Genomic DNA, 20,353 nt, shown 5'->3' on the forward strand with positions numbered 1-20,353 from the left:
TAACTCCAGTTGTGCCTCTACAAATGTTCTGAAGGGGGCCAGTACCCCCATTCACCCGCCATATTATATCTTTACTAACAGTGATATATATCTTTATTAACAGTGCACAGCAGCCCAAATTATTCCCTGAAAAACCTTCTTCTGAATCAGATATGAAGGTTCAATATATGCTGATGCTTCCTTCCATCATGCTGGAGAAAATGTTTACACTGAAAAGGTTTCCATTGTTAATGTGCTATTTATGCTATTTGTTCTGTTTTGTTTTATAAGCTGTCTTGAAAGCCTTTTTCAAGGGGGAGAAGCAGAACATAAATATAGGCATACATATAAATAAATGATTGTAAAAGGCAGTTTTGAAAGCAAGTGACAAAAACTAATTTAAATCGTTTAATTTTTAAAAAACATATCCATAAACTGAAAATTATAGGCCTTTCTCCAAAGCAATTAGGGCTCTTATTCAGGCCAGCTGTATTGGTAGTCAAATCAAAATGTCTCTTCTCAGCTGAATAAATACCCCCAAAATACTGATAAGGTATTTATTTGGTTTGGTATATACCGAATGTGCACACCAAATTACCAGCTGTTCTTGTCTTTCTCCAAGACTGAAGCAACTTACCTAACAGATCTTGCTAACATGATCATCAACCAAGCCAGCACTGGGGTGAGACAAGAGAGCACACTGATGGCTGCTACAATAATTGGCAGCCTAGAGCCTGCTAACAGCCTAGCCTTTCTCTCTACCTTTCCTTGCACCCAGTTCAGACAGATCTTGCGAAGCAGTGTCATGGCAAAATAAAGCAACCTTTTTTGCCTTCCTTGACTTACCCTCTCTTTTTCTTAATTTCTCTTTTCCACACTTTCCTCATTCATTTCTATCTCCCTCCACCTAATTTTCCATTCCTCCTCCCCTTATTTTCATTTCTTGGTTTCAAGACCTTCTCATCCCTATCCTGCTTGGCAACAAAATGTACTTAAGATCAGGACTCATTTTGGGCAGAAGCTCACAGGAGCAGAGCTCTGGAAGCTCTAAATTTTATTGTGCTCTTTTGTTCTTAAACTGCCCCCCCCAAAAAAAAAAATTCTTCTGGGCTCCATTGTTCAACCCCCCTGTGAGGATTTTGCTGAACTCTTAAGATTTGACAAACTTTCTAATATTTTTTCTTACAAAAAAAAATGGGGAAAGAACCAAAACATATAAAGCAATCCGATGGAAATTATCATGCAATTGTGGCCACATAGGAGAAAGTAATTTTAAAAGTATGATGGGAGTAATGTTTTATTATAACAATTATAATCCAAGAAGCATTTTAAGGTTGATGCTGAGCTGATACAATTTAGTACACCCTCCAGTGATGTCAGGGCTGTGTGGCATATGTAAATGAGTTGTGCTAATGAGCTGCAACATCTCATTTTCTACAAAATGGCTCCTGCTTAAGAGTAGTATAGTAGCAAGTTTGGTAACAGCCAGTAGTAACAGCCAGTAGTAACAGCCGGTTTGGTGTAGTGGTTAAGTGTGTGGACTCTTATCTGGGAGAACCGGGTTTGATTCCCCACTCCTCCACTTGCACCTGCTGGAATGGCCTTGGGTCAGCCATAGCTCTGGCAAAGGTTGTCCTTGAAGGGGCAGCTGCTGTGAGAGCCCTCTCCAGCCCCACCTACCTCACAGGGTGTTTGTTGTGGGGGAGGAAGGTAAAGGAGATTGTGAGCCGCTCTGAGACTCTTCGGAGCGGAGGGCAGGATATAAATCCAATATCTTCTTCTTCTTCTTCTTTGTTAAGTCCAGGGATTCAGGCTGTCACCAATATGCAGATGACACCCAGCTCTATCTGTTAATGGATGGCTGCCCAGACTCTGCCCTGGACCATCTGGCTGCAGCATTGGGGGCCATGGTCGGGTGGCTGTAGCAGAGCTGGTTGAAACTTAATCCAGCGAAGACGGAGGTCATGTACCAAAGCTGGGTGGAGTGGAATTGGATATCAGGCTTCCAGCACTTGACGGCACACCATTGGTGCCTGCCCAGAAGGTGAAGAGCCTGGGAGTGATCCTGGATGCCTCGCTTTCTATGGAGGCTCAAGTCACCAAAGTTGCCAGGTCAGCCTTTTATTATCTTCAGCAGATCAGGCAGCTGGCACCCTACCTCTCCCCTCAGGACTTAGCTACAGTGACCCATGCAACGGTCACTTCCAGACTGGACTACTGTAACTCATTCTACGTGGGCTTGCCCTTGGGACTAATCTGGAAAGTTCAACTGGTACAAAATGCAGTGGTGTGCCTGCTGACTGCATTATCTTTGCAGGCAGGCATTCAACTGGTGCAATGTATTTGCCCTGATTACCTGTTGAGTACTGGATTTGCTTCAAGGTTTTGGTATTGACCTTCAAAGCCCTGCATGGCCTGGGACTGACATATCTGTCTGGCCTCTCCCCATATGTGCCCCAAAGAGTTTACGCTCAGAGAATCAACATCTGCTGGTTGTCCCTGGCCCAAGGGATGTCTGCCTAGCCTTGACTAGGGCCAGGGCCTTTTTTGCCCTGCCTCCCAGTGTGGTGTAGTGGTTAAAATGTCCAACTAAGATCTGGGAGACTCAGGTTCAGATCCCCTCTCTGCCATTAAAGTTTGTTGGCTGACCTTGAGGCAGTCACATGCTCTCATCCTAACCCACTTCACAGGGCTGTTGTGAAGATGAAATGGAGGTAGGGTTCCCATTCCCCCACCAGGGGTGGGGCTTTCCCTGATTTTGCCACCTCCAATCCGCCACCACAGAACTGGCTGGCAGGGGAGCCCCACCTCCTCGAAGAATGCTGGAGTGCCACAATGTGCCCAGTGCAATGGTGGCATCCAGGAGTGGTGTCGTCAGTGTGGGTATGTTGCGGGGGGATGCTCTAGCATTTGGACAAAACTCTATTATAATCATAGAGTTTTCCCCAAGTGCTAGAGTGTCCCCCCATGACCTACCTGGTGCTATGATGTCACTTCTGGGGGATATCATGCCAGGCATGCTTTGTGCATGCAAGAAAGATCCCCTGCTGGCAGGCAGGTGAGACCTGGCAACCCTAAATGCGGGAGAGGAAAATTTATTTTTTTTATTTTATTTATCAGATTTATATCCCACCCTCTCCCGACAGGCTCAGGGCAGCTAACAACAGTTTAAAAACATTAGCAATTTACAAACGTATTAAAATTAAATATATAAAAACATTTCCATACATATTAAAAATCCAAGATGGCAAGCTTCTGATTTCCATTATATTAGTTCAGTGAGATTGTTGGTGCTGAAGGTAATAGCCACCTCCCCCTAACCATTAAAGGCGAGTTTGAATAGTTTGGTCTTACAGGCCCTGAGGAACTGTTTTCGGGGAGGGCGTTCCACAAAGTGGGGGCTATTACTGAGAACGCTCTGGCTCTAGTGCTGGTCAATCAAGCTTCTTTCGATCCAGGGATCTTAAGGAGATTTTGAGACCCTGAATGTAGTGCTCTCTGGGGTAGGTAATGATGGAAGTCACTTTGGATCCCCATTGGGGAGAAAGGTGGACTATAAATAAAGCAAACCAACAAGCTTGAACGGACAGACCAATTATTGTATTGCTACAGATTTATGCTAACAGCAAGCCAAATGAGTTGTTTGTTTTTGTTATGATATTTGGTTTGAATCAGGATCATATGGTGGGGCCCAGTTGGAACCTTTGTCCAGGGCCCCATGATGATTCTCAGCAGCCCTGCTACCATGCTCTTTTGTGTCTGCTCTGAAAGTAAAAATATTGCCTGGGAAACTAGAACATGGCTGCAACTGTGGCCACCACCAAATGCTCTCTGGAACCATCTCCCATCAATAGTACTCAGTGGAAGCAGCTTACCATCCATTACCCCTAGGGTTGCCAACTCCTGCTTGAGAAATACCAGGAGACTTGGGGCGGAGTCTGGGGAAGGAGCTCAACAGGGCATAATGCCATAGACTCCACCCCCCAAAGCAGCCATTTTCTCCAGAAGAAATTATCTCTGTCATCTGGAGATTAGCTGTGATCTCCAGGTACAACCTGGAGGTTGTGCAACAAAAATAGAGAATCACGGCAGAGAGTGACTGAAGAGAAACCCAAGGTATCCGTAATATCAGCCTCAGTACATTAAAGAATATACAAAGAAACCTTACAAATATAACATATGTAATCATACACTCTCATAAATGCAACAACTTATAAACATACCCTTACAGGTATGTAATAAGTAATTTTTTCCAACCTGTAAGGGCATGTTTATAAGTTGTTGCATTTAAGAGAACATAAGAGAAGCCATGTTAGATCAGGCCAATGGCCCATCCAGTCCAACATTCTGTGTCACACAGTGGCCAAAAAAACCAAGTGCCATCAGGAGGTCCACCAATGGGGCTAGAAGCCCTCCCATTGTGCCCCCCTAAGCACCAAGAATACAGAGCATCACTACCCCAGACAGAGAGTTCCAACAATACGCTGTGGCTAGTAACCACTGATGGACCTCTGCTTCATATGCTTATTCAATCCCCTCTTGAAGCTGTCTATGCTTAGAGCCACCGCCACCTCCTGTGGCAGTGAATTCCACGTGTTAATCACCCTTTGCATGAAGAAGTACTTCCTTTTATCAGTTATAACCCAAGCGAGAGTGTATGAGAGTGTATGATTACATATGTTGTATATGTAAGGTTTCTTTGTATATTCTTTAATGTACTGAGGCTGGCATCACAGATAACTTGGGTTTATCTCCAGTCACAACCTGGAGGTTGGCAACCCTACCCCTAATTCCTCCCACCACACCATGGAGACCTGTGCCATCCAAACAGCAGTGTGGGCCTACCAGCATACATAGGTCCTGATCAGATTGGCTCACAGAACATACTTCCCTAATACTTTAAAAATGTATCCCAGTAGGAAATTACTTTTAAGATTTTCTTTGACTTGGTATGCAGAATTCTTTTTCTTTCCTCTCCCGCCCTAAAGGTTTTAGAGCAGTTCGGGTCTCTTGTAATGAAACTCAAATAGATATTATTTTTAAGCTCAATGAAGGGCATCTTAATGGGCAAAAATACCCTGAGGGAGTTCATTAGTTTTGTATAAGGTTAAGGCTTTTCCAGTGTTTACTTATTATTCATGGTATATAGTACTGCATACTGACTTCAGGCTTCTATATTTGTGCCTCTCCCCACCCTGCCGCTCACTCACTTTTAAAAACAAATCCCATTTAAAACTTAATTTTCTTGCCAGTTTATAGAGCCCACTGAGATAGAAATCCAGACATTAGTGAGGCCACCTAGAACTAGGTAAACAGCAGTTCAGCAGGCAAGATACCTAACACTGATATTCTACTAATCAGTGATCATCGTTGAACCTGAAAACCATAGGGTGACCAAAGTCTCCATAGAGCATCTAATTGAGGGAGTTCTTTGTGGAACTTTGTCTCTAGTCAAAGGGTTTTTTCCCTCACTAAGAGTTCTTCTTCACTGCTCACATGCCTAGCAATGCCTGTATGGTACAGTTGCATACTAGAGAAATATGGGTGTGACTAATACAATCCATATGAGAGGTTGAAGACTGGATAACTCACTATTGGGTTTGACGCACAAGGGGATACATCTGAAAGGGTGACGTAACTCCTTCCCCTTTCTGCCCCTGCATGGAGTTCTCTAGATACTAGCCATGAATGTGTGAAACCCTCTTTAGAGCTGGAATGACAGTTGTCATCAGAAATCTATACCACATTTACAGGATCAAAAAGCTCTATCTTTGGTGGGATGATTGCAACTAATGAATTAAAGCCAATGCATAAAGAAACCCATAAAGAAATAGTGTTGTGCCCAGTGAATATAATTGCCATATTCTCAACCCGGTGCATTCAAGCAGAGGATCAAAATTAATGTTGAGTGCAAGTTTGTATGGAGAAAGCCAATGAACTGATTGGAGTGACAAAAGAGAGACAAATTCATGTTTTACAAATGCTAGTATTTTACTGGCACTCATACTCCTCAAAGAAAGTCTGAAGAACCTCCTTAAAGCCAAAGATAATTTGGCAAAGGAAACACTAGCCTAGCTTATCCCAAATTTTGGGAGCATTTTAAGGGCAGTCACATCAATGTACCCTGAGTCTACAGAATATCCATCAACATAGGTGTAATAGGACATTATTCAGGCCCTTCAGATAAATGGGCTTGTGGAGTCCATATTAATACAACTAGATGAAAGGTAGAGGTGTACAGATTGTACTTGTGCTGTTTACGCTTCAGCCATTTATTATATTAAATAATAGATTCTCAAGGCAGCTTACAACAATCATATATCTAATGCCAAACAACACCATAGAGGATATGATCAATAGATCTGAAAACAGAGGTAGGGACAGATGGGCGGATTTCTCTACAAACCTGAAAAAGTTCCAGGACTGCAGAAAAATCTGAAATCTAAATGATGATGATGATGATGAAGAATTTAAATTGCCCCATCTAATAGAAACAGTGCCTGTAGTTTTAAGCTCTCAGTGGCCATTTATACTTAGACCTCTACAACAACACTGATGAGCCTTCCAACTGTAGTTTCTATAAAGTAATGCCATAGGGAGTAGACTGGACTTGGAGGTCAAAACAGCCCTGGTAAAGTTCCCATCCCCCTCTGCTATCATGTCCCCTGATGGAGAATAACTTACCAGGGACTGAAGGACAAGCCCTACAGCAACAACTGGAGACTCACTGCCCAAACAATCTGGCCCGGCACGGCACCAACTGTGACCATGCAACTGTGCCTGGCCACAGTGGCTACCATGCAGCTGGGCCAGGCCAGGCTCAACTTTTCCTGGGGAGAGGCTGCTAGACAAAGGGAACTAGGGTTGGGAAATACCTTGAGATCTGGGGGATGGAGCCTGGGGATGGTGGAGTATGGGGAGGGGAAGGACCTCAGTGGGGTATAAAGCCATATAGTCCACTCTCCAAAACAGCTGTTTTCTCCAGGGGAATTGATCTCTGTTGACTAAAGGTCAATGTAGTTCTGAAAGGTCTTCAAGCCCTACTTGGAGGTTAGCAACCCTAGAGAATGAAGGGAAGCTGATGTTGGGGTCTGATAAAGTAGGCTGGTGGTGCATATGAAGGAGAGAAGGAAGCAGGAGAAGGAGAGAGGCTACAGGGGCTGCCAAAGAACGGAAAGAGGAAATAGTGAGGGAGGTGATTTGGGCAAAATGAAGCTTCCCCCACCTGTGCAACATAAAATAATCATTCAAACAACATTATAAAATCACATACTGTAAATCTAAAACCCAAGCATTACAAAACAGGAAGACAATTACACAGTTATCCAGCCAATTAAAACAAAGCAAAAAAAAAAAAGAGTCTGCTAAATCATGAGTCTGTTTCCTAAAAGAAAACAATGAGTAGGCAGCTTCCTCTTAGGAAAGTATTCCACTGAAAAGTCCCTGTCTTTGATATAGCAGACAGTGAAGGCACATGGAGCGGGACTATGTATTTATATATTTTACCTAGCAATAGCTTTTATCCTTCCTCCAGGAAGGAAAATGGTGGTCATGGTTCTCCTCTCTTCCATTTTATCCTCACAGAAACCCATAAAAAAGGTTACACATAAAAAGAGTCATCCTGTGAGCTTTGTGGCTGAGTGGGGATTTCAATCAAGGTCTTCCCCTTCTGGCACTCTAACCACTACATCGTATCAGTTCTCACACAGAGATGTGACTCTTCAGGAGATTCACGTAAGAGGAACTGATTCTTAAGACAAGCAATTTAGAGCTAGTAGAGTGTTTTCTTAGCCCAATGCAAAACTGCCAAACATACGAGATCCTACCATGCCACCCCACTTAACAGAGAATCAGTGTCACACTCTTATTTTTAAAATATCTCATTGTCAGCTCACTCTCCCGATCTCCCACCTAAGGCCATTGCCTGACCTAACAAGTAGCAACACTCCTGCTCTGAACAGTTAGCTCTTTTATGACTCCACAATAACCATCAGTCAGGACGGCACACAATAGCCCTAGATCCCAGTCTCACATCTGACAGATGGGGCTCATTACGGCCTACAGATTATGCACAATGTATTGTCTACCCTGATCCTTCCTTGAAGATTTAGAGAAGCCAGCAACTTTAGTTTTCTAGGTTTCATGGTTTCTTGATCTTGCTGCAGTAAACAGCTCCATATTTTTTTTCCTTTTCATGTTTTATCCTGAAGCAACAGAGCATTACATTAATTGACTTGTCTTATTAATTCAATAAGCTGCTTCCAAGATGAAATGCTTAGCTATGCCTGCATGTTTTTGGCACTTTTTTGGTTGTTGGAGGAAAGGCTCGAAGGCTTGAATTGCTCTGATGTTTTCCACAGTTCACTGGATAATTTTATGCACTACTGAAGATTTGCCACGTTTGGAATTACTACAAACTGCAACTTTTTCCATCATATTATCATTTAATTCACACTTTGTACCCCGATAAAGAAACATTTAGCACTGTGCATATTGTAGAAGGATATTTCAAATGCCAGAAAGATGTGGCCAAGTGCTCATTAAATGTCACAATTTCTCAAAACTTAAGAATTTGGAAAGGAAAGGTTAGTTAGAAGCAGAAAGTGTCTTCCTTCAGCAAAGTTTCCATACAAGTGAATTATTGGTAATAAAATTAGAAAGGAATGCTGAATCTTATTGCAGTCATTTGGCAAAAGGGAAAAAATACATGTGACTCAATACAGCAGGAGGAAATGCATGTTTTAGTGGATGCTGCACCTACATTTTCCCGGATGAGATTTACCAGAGAGCCAGAGCTGCTTCTGTGAATCCTACCCTTCCTCCAAGGAGCCCACACTGACATACAATATATTCTCCACTTCTATTTTAACTTCGCAACAACTCTGGAACAACTGTAGGGTTGCTAGACAACTGGCAATAGGGTAGGTTTGGAGATATGATATGTGGGCCATGTGACCAGCATGATGGCATCGCTTCCAGAGAATACCCAAAAGAAATGGTAGTAGCTCTATGAATTGCTGGAAACTCTATGGTTTTACCATAGAATTCTTGCAATTCATAAAGCTTCTGCCATTGCTTCTGGGTATTCAAAGTGACATCATCATGCAAATGAGACCAATGAGTTTTCATTAATATTTTATTTTATTTTATTTTTCCCTTGCTGCTGCTCCCAGCAGAGGTGGGGAACAAGTGGATCCTCCACACCAAATGGAAACTCATGGATCCTATTGGCTTCCAGAATGCTCTGCAGGATCTGAAACCCTCTGTTGACTTGTTAGATGAGCTGATAGAATAGTATTCAGAGGCCATCAACAAGACTGCCCCCCAATGTCCTCTTTCCCTCACTCCAAATTAGCTCCTTAGTATACCTCGGAGCTGAAAGAGATGAAGCAGGACTTTAGACAACTAGAGCAACCTTGGTGTCATACTCAACAAGGTTACATGGACATCCTATAGGATGTTTATGAGATCCTATGAAATGGCAATGAAGGCTGCAAAGAAAGTTTACTATGCAGCCTCTATTGCATCTGACTGCTCTTAAAGAAGTAATCGCTTGATCCAATGGACACTTCAAATTACCACCCTGTCTCAAATCTTTCATTTCTGGGTAAGATAATTGAGACAGTGGTAGCAGAGCAGCTCCAGAATTTCCTGGAAGATACATTGGCACTGGACTCATTCCAGTCTGGCTTCTGTCCTGGTCATTGGATAGAGATGCCATTGGTCATCCTCACAGACAGCTGGATTGAAGTGGTTCGGCACTGCTGCTACTGCTTGATCTTACAATGGCATTCAACATGGTTGATCATGACCTTTTGACTCACCCCCTCACCCACACAGGAGTTTATGGGTTGGTCCTAAAGTGGCTTACCTCATTTCTTCAAGGTCAGGGTCAGAGGCAGGGCTTTTTTGTAGCAGGAACTCCTTTGGAGAGAGGGTATCAACTAAATATGTGGGGTCCTTCAGGGGGCAATCCTCTCTCCAAAGTTGTTTAACATCTATTTGTGCCCCCTGGCCAAGCTGGTGAGGAATTTCAGGCTGGAATGTCACCAGTATGCTGATGACACCCAGCTGTAACTGATGATAGGTGGCCAGCCAGATACTACCCCAGTAAATTTGGCTGAGGAGCTGCAGGCTAGAGTAGTTGATTGAAACAGAGCTGGCTGAGACTGAATTCTGCTAAAATGGAGGCTGGCTGGGTAGGTGAGATTCAGGATTGGGGTGCCAACTCTTTGCTCTTGACAGTGTGATCCTAATACCAGCACCAACTGTCAGAAGCTTCAGAGTGGTTCTGGATGCCTCCTTATCAATGGAGGCTCAGAACACAAATGTTGCCAAACTGCTGTTTTTCTAGCTATGCCAGATTAGGCAACTGGCCCCCTTCCTGTCTTGCCTCTGACCCTTGAAGAAATGAGGTAAGCCACTTCAGGACCAACCCATGAACTCCTGTGTTGGTGAGCCACCTTGATGTCATACTCAACAAGGCTACATGAACATCCTATAGGATGTTTATGAGATCCTATGAGATGGCAATGAAAGCTGCAAAGAAAGTTTACTATGCAGAGAAGAACCTGCTGGTGATCCCCAACCCAAAACAGAGCCAGGGCCTTTTGGCTATGGCCCCAATCTGGTGGAACTCTTTGCCAAATAACATCCATGCCCTGCAGGATCTAATGCAGTTCTGCAGGGCCTGTAAGGCAGAGATGTTCCACCAGGATTTTGGTTGAGGACAGCTATGAGTTCCACCTCATCTGACACTCCCCCCCCCTCACCGTTTTCTGCCTCCTCCACAAGGCAGAGGCACAATCTGACATCTTTAGCACCATCTAGTAATGTTTTAACTTTGTGTTATTCCACTCTTTGAACTGTTTCTATTAATTTATGGATGTGTTTTATTGTTGTTCACCTCCCTGAGCCATGTGCACAGGAAAGGTGGTCTAAAAGTTTAATCTATAAATAAATATCAGCTGAACTGGCTCTGGATTGAACGGACTCTACATGGGACTGCCTCTCCCTATATACTCCTCAAAGAGCATTACACTTATCTGGCAACAGTTTACTGGTAATCCCTGGCCACAAAGCAGTCCAGCTGTCCTCAACCAGGATCAGGGCCTTTTCAGACCTGACTCCAACTGGAACTCTGTTTAATGAAACACGAGCCCTGAGAGACTTGGTTCTACTCCACAGGGCCTGTAAGAATTCTCCTCATGAGGGAATTTTTCTGAGGGAATTCTCCTGAGGGAAGTAAGACCTCTTCATATAGAAATATAGTTTGTCAAGGAGAAAGATTCTAACATAGACTTTTACCTGAAAAATGAGGGATGTAGTGCAGAACTGCTTTGTATAGGAAGTATTAAGTTATGTGAGCCCCAAGCTCATTGCTGCTGCTGTCAAAAACTGGGCCTGCTGCACATTTTTATCAGACCCATTTCATTCCTCTACATCTTCATTATGTGTCCTCATCCTCTTTATGTTTTAAAAGGATTGTACTTTGAAATGTTCAATGAACTCTTTAAACAGCAGAGGAACATCTGGTGAGCTGAAACTGCTGAGACTCCATGGACTGATAAAGTTGTAATATTTTCCCTCTATAAATGGAAATGCATCATAAATTAAACCTACCAACGACTGGGAAACACACAGATTGGACATCAGGTATGGAAATGCCATCTGATTGCCAAGGTCAAATCTTGTGTGGAAATATTACTGTGAACAAGTCAGACTTGCTTAAGAGCAGCTGTAACAGGGACAAAGACTTCTCATGCCACATCACTTGAGCAGGGTGCCCAAGAACGTTCATACCACACCAGTTATCTTGAGTATCTATGTACACTGCAGTTGTGACTAACAATTACTAGTTATTGTTTGTTGGTTCCTTGTGTTTTAGGAATGCACTGTCTTTCCTAAAAAACTTGACCTTGATAGCCCAACCTAGCCCTATGGCATCAGATCTCAAAAGTCTAAGCAAGGTCAGCTGTGGCTGGTAATAGGAAGGGTGACCTCCAAGGAATACCAGGGCCATGATGCAGAGACGGGCAATGGGAAAACATTTCTGAAACTTCTCTTGACTTAAAAACAAGTTTAATTCACTACCTAGAGGTGCATAACACTAGAAGAGCTAGAACAATCTTAGGATCACCTGACTATATTACATACAACGCCAGATGATAATTAATTGATCTATTTTAAAACTGCAATAAAGTAAGATGGGCCAGTGTGGTATAGCTGTGAGAGTGTCAGAGACCCAGATTTGAATTTTTACTCTGCAGTGGAAGTCTGCTGGGTAATCTTGGATGTGTCACATACTTTCAGCCTAAGACATCTCACAGGGTTATATTGTGTGGATAAACTGGAGAAGAAGAGAACAATTTAAGCTTCTTTGGTTTCTTGCAGGGGATAAAGGTGGGGCATCTGGCCAGCTACTGTTTCAAGCAGAATTATTGACACAAAGAACTTAGAAGTGAACATGTATAATGGAAACCTGTGATAATCAGAGCGAGAGGGAGGGAGAGATGCACTGAGGACTGTTGTACCATGTGTGGGGAAGACTTGGTGGCAGTACAGGTGAAAGAACAAAGAAGATAGAGGATAGGTACATATGCAGGAAACAAGGTGGGAGCAACAAGGTAATATAAGAAGTAGGGGACATTTGAGAATTTGTGGGAATATTTCATTCTTCTTTCTAGTCTCACAAGGCTAGGTTTAGCTGTTTGTGAGTGACAGGCCAAAAGTTACCCAGTGAACACCATGGAAGAGTGAGGATTCAAACCTGGATCTCCCAGATTCTAGTCTGAAACTTAAACCATTACACCATTGGGGTGGCTGCTGTTGGAACTGTAGCAGACAGCCTGGCTTGTCATGCAAGTCATATGGTAGCAAGCTGTTTGAGTGGCCTGGATGACCTTCAAAGGTCAAAACAGTTATGGAAAGGCCCCCTCCCCCCCCCTGCTCTTACTGAAAGAAACCAAGGCTTGATGGCAGGTAATACAGTTGTGGTTGTCTATTCATTTCTTAAAGCTACAGACCCTGCTTCTGCAATTTTGGAGTATTTTAACCCAGTGAAGGTTTGTTGCTGTTGTTTGGATTTCAGGGTGCTTTGTTTTGCAAACTTGGGGGTTTTCTCCGGTACAGCATTCATAGTTCTCCCATCCTCCAATTTGTCCTTTCAACAATCTTGCAAGGCAAGTTAGGTTGACGGAAAGTAACTGGTCTGCCAATTGTTTCATGGCCAAGTAGATCTTCCTACCTGCAAATCCAAAACTCTAAATACTATGCCACATTGGTTCTCAGTGTGCCAAGATAAGGTATGACAAAATATTTCTACCATAAAGAAAACAGATATTTTCAGTTTCAGAGAACTTACCAGACACATAACCTTTAACAGGGACAGCTGCTTGATATCTTCCTTGTGTTCTTAATTTAATTTTAAGTCATGCAGAGTGGTAAAGCTGCAGTACTGCAGTCGGAGCCCTCTGCTCACGACCTGAGTTCGATCCCAGCAGAAGCTGGTTCAGGTAGCTGGCTTCAGGTTGACTCAGCCTTCCATCCTTCCAAGGTCAGTAAAATGAGTATCAAGCTTGCTGGGGGGAAAGTGTAGATGACTGGGGAAGGCAATGGCAAACCACTCCGTAAAAAGTCTGCCGTGAAAATGTTGTGAAAGCAATGTCACTCCAGAGTCAAAAAATGACTGGTGCTTGCACAGGTGACTACCTCTACCTTTTATTATTTATAGAACTTTCACAAGGATGCTTTGTGAGTTTTGGGCTTTCAATGACCATCCACTTTCCTTGACCACACCAGCTCAGAAATATAGGGGGATAGAGTTGTTTGAAAGGGTAGATTAAGTTTTTCCTTTAGAAAAAAATACAAGAAGCTTATCTCATCCTTTAGTCTCAAGGCATCAGCAAGAACAAAGATCAATGGCCATGCTTACTTTAATAACACTCATGCAGACAGATTGCCTTGTCAGGCTCACTTTTTTCTTACACTTATTCACCTCAGCTTTGTGGTTTGAAGACATAAGAACACAAAGTAATGGTGTGAACACAGAGGCTCTCAGAAGACCTGTCAATAACTTTCAATTTTATTTTGGAGATACTACCCTTGTAAGTTGAGAGAAATATCTCTCTGATATTATACACATTTAATATTTCACTGTACAGAGAGGTTTGATTAGCCAGCTCACAGTTACGGAAAAGGTTATGAGTCAACATTTTTGTACTGTAAGTGGCTAGTGATGGACAAATTCTCCTTGGCTCAATTCAGAATTAGCTCAGTATTCACAAGCTTTCTTAGAGGGGAGAGGGGAAGCTTATCTGTTTTCCCAAAGACCTCTCCTGGCTCACTGTGTTTGCATACACCTCCAATGGTGGTGCCTGTCTCTGCCATATTGTATTGTCTCCTGGAAAATGTAATTCCCAGCACCTGGCATCAGTGGCGTAGTGTGTAGTGTAGTGGTTTAGTGTGTATTGAAGTGTGGGTTGCCCAGGGCAAGGCAAGTATTGTGCCCCCTAACCTATGGACCGTTAGCACTCCCTATGTCTCTTTCACCAGTCCACCTCAGAGGGAGAGAAGTGTGGGATGTCTCTGGACATTTGCAAAGCACAACGCTCAGTCTGAGGTGAGGGAGGGGGCCAGCAGTGGGGTCGCCTTCTGATTTTAAACTGGCAAAGTTCCCCACAAGGAAAGCCATGCAACCAGAGGACAGGAAGGCTGTCTTTGGGGGTGGAGCCGAGGAGAAATGCCCCTCACCCCTGCCCTTCCTCCCAGCGGCGTAGGGAGGGGGGGCGGGGAGGGCGGGTCGCCCCAGGTCTGGGGGATCTGGGGGGCCCCTGCATTGCCAAGGGGGGCCCCCTCTCCTTCCCCCAGCGCCGAAGCCCACCTGCGCGGAGGCGAGCGCCTGCTCCAGCACGGCGGGCTAGTCGTGCCAGACGAGGGCGTGCAGCGGGAAGCAGCTCTCGGCGCTGCTGCTGCTGCTGGTCTTGGCGGCGGGGGAGGCGGCCAGCATCCTCCCGGTCCCGGCGCCGCGGAGGAGGGAGGCAGGCGGCGGGGAGGCCGTCGTCAGGGCGCCGCGGCCAGGGGCAGCATGGGCGCCGCGGGCCTGCCGAGCCGCCGCAGCTGGCGGCGCGGGGGACGAGGCGGCGCGCCCTGCTCCCGGAGCGCACCGAGGGCAGGACAGGGGGGATCCCCCGCCCGACGGCTGGCGGCGGGGCTGCGGCGGCAGGGCACCATGGGACTTGTAGTCCCCGCGCTGGGCGAGCCCGCGGCGGCCGGCCGTCGGAGTCGTCTTTCCCGTGCTGCTGGCTCGCGCAGGCACGTGCACGCCTGCCTGGCACACCTGATCGCGCGACAGACACACATGCCGCGCCTGGCCAGACTGCACCTCGCCGCCGCGGCGCCGGAGGAACTGCTTTGTGAGCAGGTGTCACCATGTCGGGCTGCTGGGCTGCCTGGCGCCTGGGAAGGGCTCTGGAGAGCTGGGAGGACCAGGGAGCTGCTGTGATCGAGAGGCCTGCCAATCTCAAGGCGGGGCCTGGAGGGCTCCCGGATTTAGAACTCCCCTCCCGGGTGGAAGTAGAGGATCCCCTGGTTTGGAGGCTCTCCCACCACTTCAGGGTCACCAGAAAGCCTGGGGGGGGGGGTTAAATGTCTGCTGGGCACTCCATTATTCCCTATGGAGACCGATTCCCATAGGGTGTAATGGAGAATTGATCTGCGGGGCTCTGGGGTGGGGGCTCTGTTTTTTGAGGTAGAGTTACCAAATTTGCAGCAGCATAGCATCTGATACCTCTCCCCAAAACAGGCTCCAAGTTTCAAAAAGATTGGACCAGGAGGTCAAATTCTATGAGCCCTCGCAAGTGGTGGCCATCCTGCGGAAGTGACATCACCGGAAGTGACATCATATCCTGTTTCTGGCGGCGTGCACACACATAGGGGGGCCCACATAAATCTTGGGCCCCGGGCCCCCAAAGCGCTAGCTACGCCCCTGCTTCCTCCTCCCCTAAGAGGCCAGCAACCGAGTGGCACCTTTGGACTCCCAGATGGGCAACCACTCTCCGGCCCAATGGACCTGCTGCAGAGGGAAGTGGGAGGGGGCTTTCCAAAGACACTAACTGGTGCCCCCCACGCTGGTCTGCAACCTAACCTCTTAGAACCAGAATGGGGGGAACGTAATACATTGCCTTCATGACAAGCCTGCAAGGCCAGCTGGGAGGAACTGACAGCAGCTCTCCCGGGGAACTTCAGGAGTGCAGCAGGACTATGACCCGGGCCGAGCCTGCTTGGAGGCGAACCAGCACATGTGAGGGAGGAAAGGCTGCTGGCTGCCTGGGCCAAGAAGCATAGCCTGGAAAGTAGAAAAACAGGCAGCTGGATCCCTGGGGTAGAACGGGTAGTGCTGGCAAACCAGGGTGCCTGGGTGGGTGCTGGAGTGATGGCCCATTTGCAAATACAGCGAGGGGCCATGGCATGCATCCACGCTGGCTAGGGAGGGGCTCCATCTGGTGCCTGGGGAGCCCTTCCCGGGGGAGTGCTGGGGACTGGCCCCTTCCTGCTGGAGGCAGCCCAAAAATGTTTGGCAGGAGGGGGTGCTGCTACACGAGTTTTTGAAGTCCCTCCCAAGGCTCCTTTGAAGGCACTCCTAATGATTGCCTTCCCAGCTGCTGGCATCACAGAAGTCGCTCATCAGGTTGCACTGCTCATTAGCAGCCCAGATCCCACCCCCCTCCTGCCCAGCCTGTTCAGCAGCAACAAGGCAGCTGGGGTGCTGGAGGGCCAGAGCAAGGAAAGACCCTTCCTTCCCCTGATGGGCAGAGGGTGCTCTATTTTTTAAATTATCATTATTTTTTCTTTTGAAATTTTGTGCCTCTAAGAATTTTACACCTGGGGCGACTGCCCCTGAGAGCCTCCCCCTTTGCTACACCAGTGCCTGGCATTGTTGAGGCCATTTGGACATTCAACCCATCCAGGAAAAAGAGGTTTTCAATCTGGATGGCAACAGCAACCACCCAAAATATTTCCAGGAAACAAGCAGCAAAATCAACAAAAACACAGAACATTTCAGAGGGTAACTATGCTGATCTGCAGCTGAACAGCTAGATTTGAATCCAGCAACACATTAGAGGCCAAGAAGATTTTGGGAGTATAAGCTTTCACGCATACAAAATAATGCAGTTTCAATCCACTTCAACGACGGTTTGCAAGTGAATTTTGTCATTTCACACAATAAAATCCAGTTGCCAAGTGCATTGAAAGTGTGTTGTTTAGTGTGTTGAAAGTGCTCAAAGCTCCCTTCTCTGGATACTTTTTGACAGAGAAGATACTAACTAACTAGATAAAAGACAGCTTGGCTGAGAGCTCTCTTCACAGAGGTTGGGTCCTGATTAAATTTTCCAGCAGCGTAATGGAACGTTTCCACCTTCTCTTTCCTACTGCAACGCACAAATCTCCACAAAATCCTGCTCCTTGTGGACAGAGAACCCTGAGGAATGACATGAAGGGGGTCTGCAGCAGGACAGGCTATTGGTGGAAATTTCCATTAGTGGCAAGATCTAGTCTGGATGTTACCCACAGCTGAGGACCGCTGTAATTGTTTATCCCCCTCTTCCATGTTATCCTCACAATAATGCTGTGCAGTAGGTTCAGCCAAGAGACTATGACTGGCCCAAGTTCACTGAGAAAGCTTCAGGGATTGGGATCCCCCAGACCCTGTTCTGACATGTTAACCATGACACCACACCGACTCATGGCACAGAGTGAGAGTTTCATGCTGAGTAAGAGGCTTATCTGCCTTTCTGGTACATTTACATCCTACCCCTCTTCCAATGTGCTCATGATTCTCCCTTTCCATTTTTATCCTTGCTGCAGTGCTGTGAAGTATACGAGGTGGAGAGAGACTGACTCGTCCATAACTCACCTGGAAACTAAGTGAGGATATGAAGGCACATCTCACAAATGCTAGTCTGAAACTCTAACCACTACATTACAATGCTTCTAGTTGCCATTAAAGAACATTAATACATATGTTTACAAAAGCTGGGACATCTGAACTTTTGTTTAGAGTTTCAGGGAGCTCACATTAAAGATGTTTTTAGCATAAAGAGTACCCAGATCAGTCTGAGCCATGTATGTCTAGAATCTTATTTCACATTCTGACCTGGAAAAGAATTTCTCAGGGTACAGCCTTTCAGTGAATGCTCAGTCAAACATCATGAGGCGGATAAGTATACATTCCAAAAACAAAGATTTACAAACTTTTGCAACATATGTAATAAATAGGGAATCCCACCTTCAGTTTGGAGAGCCAATTTGGTGTAGTGGTTAAGTGTGCAGACTCTATTCTGAGTGGACTGGGTTTGGCTTCCCCGTCCTCCACTTGCACCTGCTGGATGACCTTGGGTCCCTAATAGGTTCTGTCAGACATGTTCTGGAAAGAGCAGTTTCTGTCAGAGCTCTCTCAGCCCCACCTTCCTCACAGGCTGTCTGTTGTGGGGAGCGGAAGGGAAAGGAGATTGAAGCTGCTCTGAGACTCTGAGTGAAGAGCAAGGTATAAATCCAATCTTCTCCTCCTCCTCTTCTTTGGGGTGGTCTGCTGCAACTAGAACTGTGGAAGGGGGGTTCAAAAGTATGCAGATCTGGGCAGGCTGTCTTCCCCCAAATGGAAAACTGTGTCTCAGTCTTGGATCCTGGAAACTTTGTTGGAAACAAGTCATTATGGAAGTCATTCTCTTTCACACTAACATTACTCATAGGACGGTCACAATCATGAAGCTGAGGGAAGGGAACCATGTACACTGCTCTTAGTTTACTGGAGATTATAGTAAATTAAAAGACAAAGAGGTCTTCACACTATATGCACCACTTGAAATAAAGATTACTGGGGGCACATTCACACACATTAAATAACACAAATTCAATCCATTTTCAGTGTACTTTGCAACTGCATTTTACTGTGTGAAATGGCAAAATCCATTTGTAAACAGTCACTGAACTAGGACTGAAACTGCATTATTTAGCATGTGCGAAAGTGCCCTGGATAACCTTGGAACAATCAACCTACCACTGCAAGGTCTCTTTTCCTCTCAGTCTCTGCAGTGGCAACTGAACTGCTGTGACTGAGAGTGAAAGAGACTTTGGGGTCTCTTGAGTAGATAATGAAAATGTTGACCCAGGGTGCCATAGGAGTCAAAAAAGGCAAACTGTGCTAGGGATTATGAGAAAAGGGATCAAAAATAAAACAGCCAATATTATAAAGCACCTGGCACAGATCTATATTACAGCCTCACTTGAAAGACTGTATGCATTTCTGGTTCCTCAAAAAGGACATTGTAGAGCTGGAAGAACACAGAAGAGGGCAACCAAGATGATTCAGGAGTTGAAGTAACTTTGCTAAGACTTAGTATGGGACTTCTGAGTTTCGAAAAAACATGACAATGAAAATCACAGTCCTCCCATCTGATTGCTTATCAGCCGCTGAACAGAACAAGCTGAGGATGGATGCTCAGGACTGCATTAATGGTGGTGTCTGCACCTGTGGCAACAACTGTCAGTGCAAAAACTGCAAGTGCAAATCATGCAGAAAAAGTTGCTGTTCCTGTTGCCGGTTGGGTGTACCAAGTGTGCTCAGGGCTGTATCTGCAAAGGGCAGCCTGCAGAAAAGTGCAGCTGCTGCAAGTGAATGTCCTCTCGCTGTCCAAGCGATTATCTGTATACTTGACTGCCTGCCAGAATGTAACCTTATTGCTCATTTCTATATGTGCCTGTGCATTTACTAGCATTTAGATGCTGAAAACATCAAGCAACTTGACAAAAGGAAGTGTTTCTTTACTTAACAAGTGATTGGACAGATACATGGAAGAAGAAGAAGAGACGAGATTGGATTTATTCCCCACCCTTTACTCGGAGTCACAGAGTGGCTTACAATCTCCTTTCCCTTCCCTCCCCACAACAGACACCCTGTGAAGTAGGTGAGGCTGAGAGAGCTCTCCAAGAACTGCTCTTGAGAAGAACAGTTCTGAAAGAATTACAAGTGACCCAAGGTCATACCAGGTGGAGGAGCAGGGTGGAGGAGCAGGTGAAGGAGCAGGGAATCAAACCCGGTTCTCCCAGATTAGAGTCCAAACATTTAACCACTACACCAAACTGGCTCTCTGGAGGATTGGTCTATCAGTGAGTACTAGCCATAGTGACTAAAGGGAACCGCCCTATTCAGAGGCAATAAACCTTTGGATATCAGTGCTAGCAGGCAACATCTGAGGAAGGCTTCAACCTCTGGGCCATTTTGTTTGCCCTCCAGAATAACTGGTTGGCCACATTGTGAGACAAGATACAGGACTAGATGGAACACTGATCTGATCTGGTTGGGACGTTCTTATTT

At 45.5% G+C, this 20,353-nt stretch overlaps 1 pseudogene; it reads left to right on the plus strand.

Moving 5' to 3' along the window:
• Positions 1-19,430: 19,430 nt before the first annotated feature.
• On the plus strand, positions 19,431-19,768 carry LOC132571475 (metallothionein-1-like; annotated as a pseudogene).
• The last annotated feature ends 585 nt before the right edge of the window (positions 19,769-20,353 follow it).

This window comes from Heteronotia binoei, chromosome 5 (assembly GCF_032191835.1).
Source record: "Heteronotia binoei isolate CCM8104 ecotype False Entrance Well chromosome 5, APGP_CSIRO_Hbin_v1, whole genome shotgun sequence".
Lineage (NCBI taxonomy): Eukaryota > Metazoa > Chordata > Lepidosauria > Squamata > Gekkonidae > Heteronotia > Heteronotia binoei.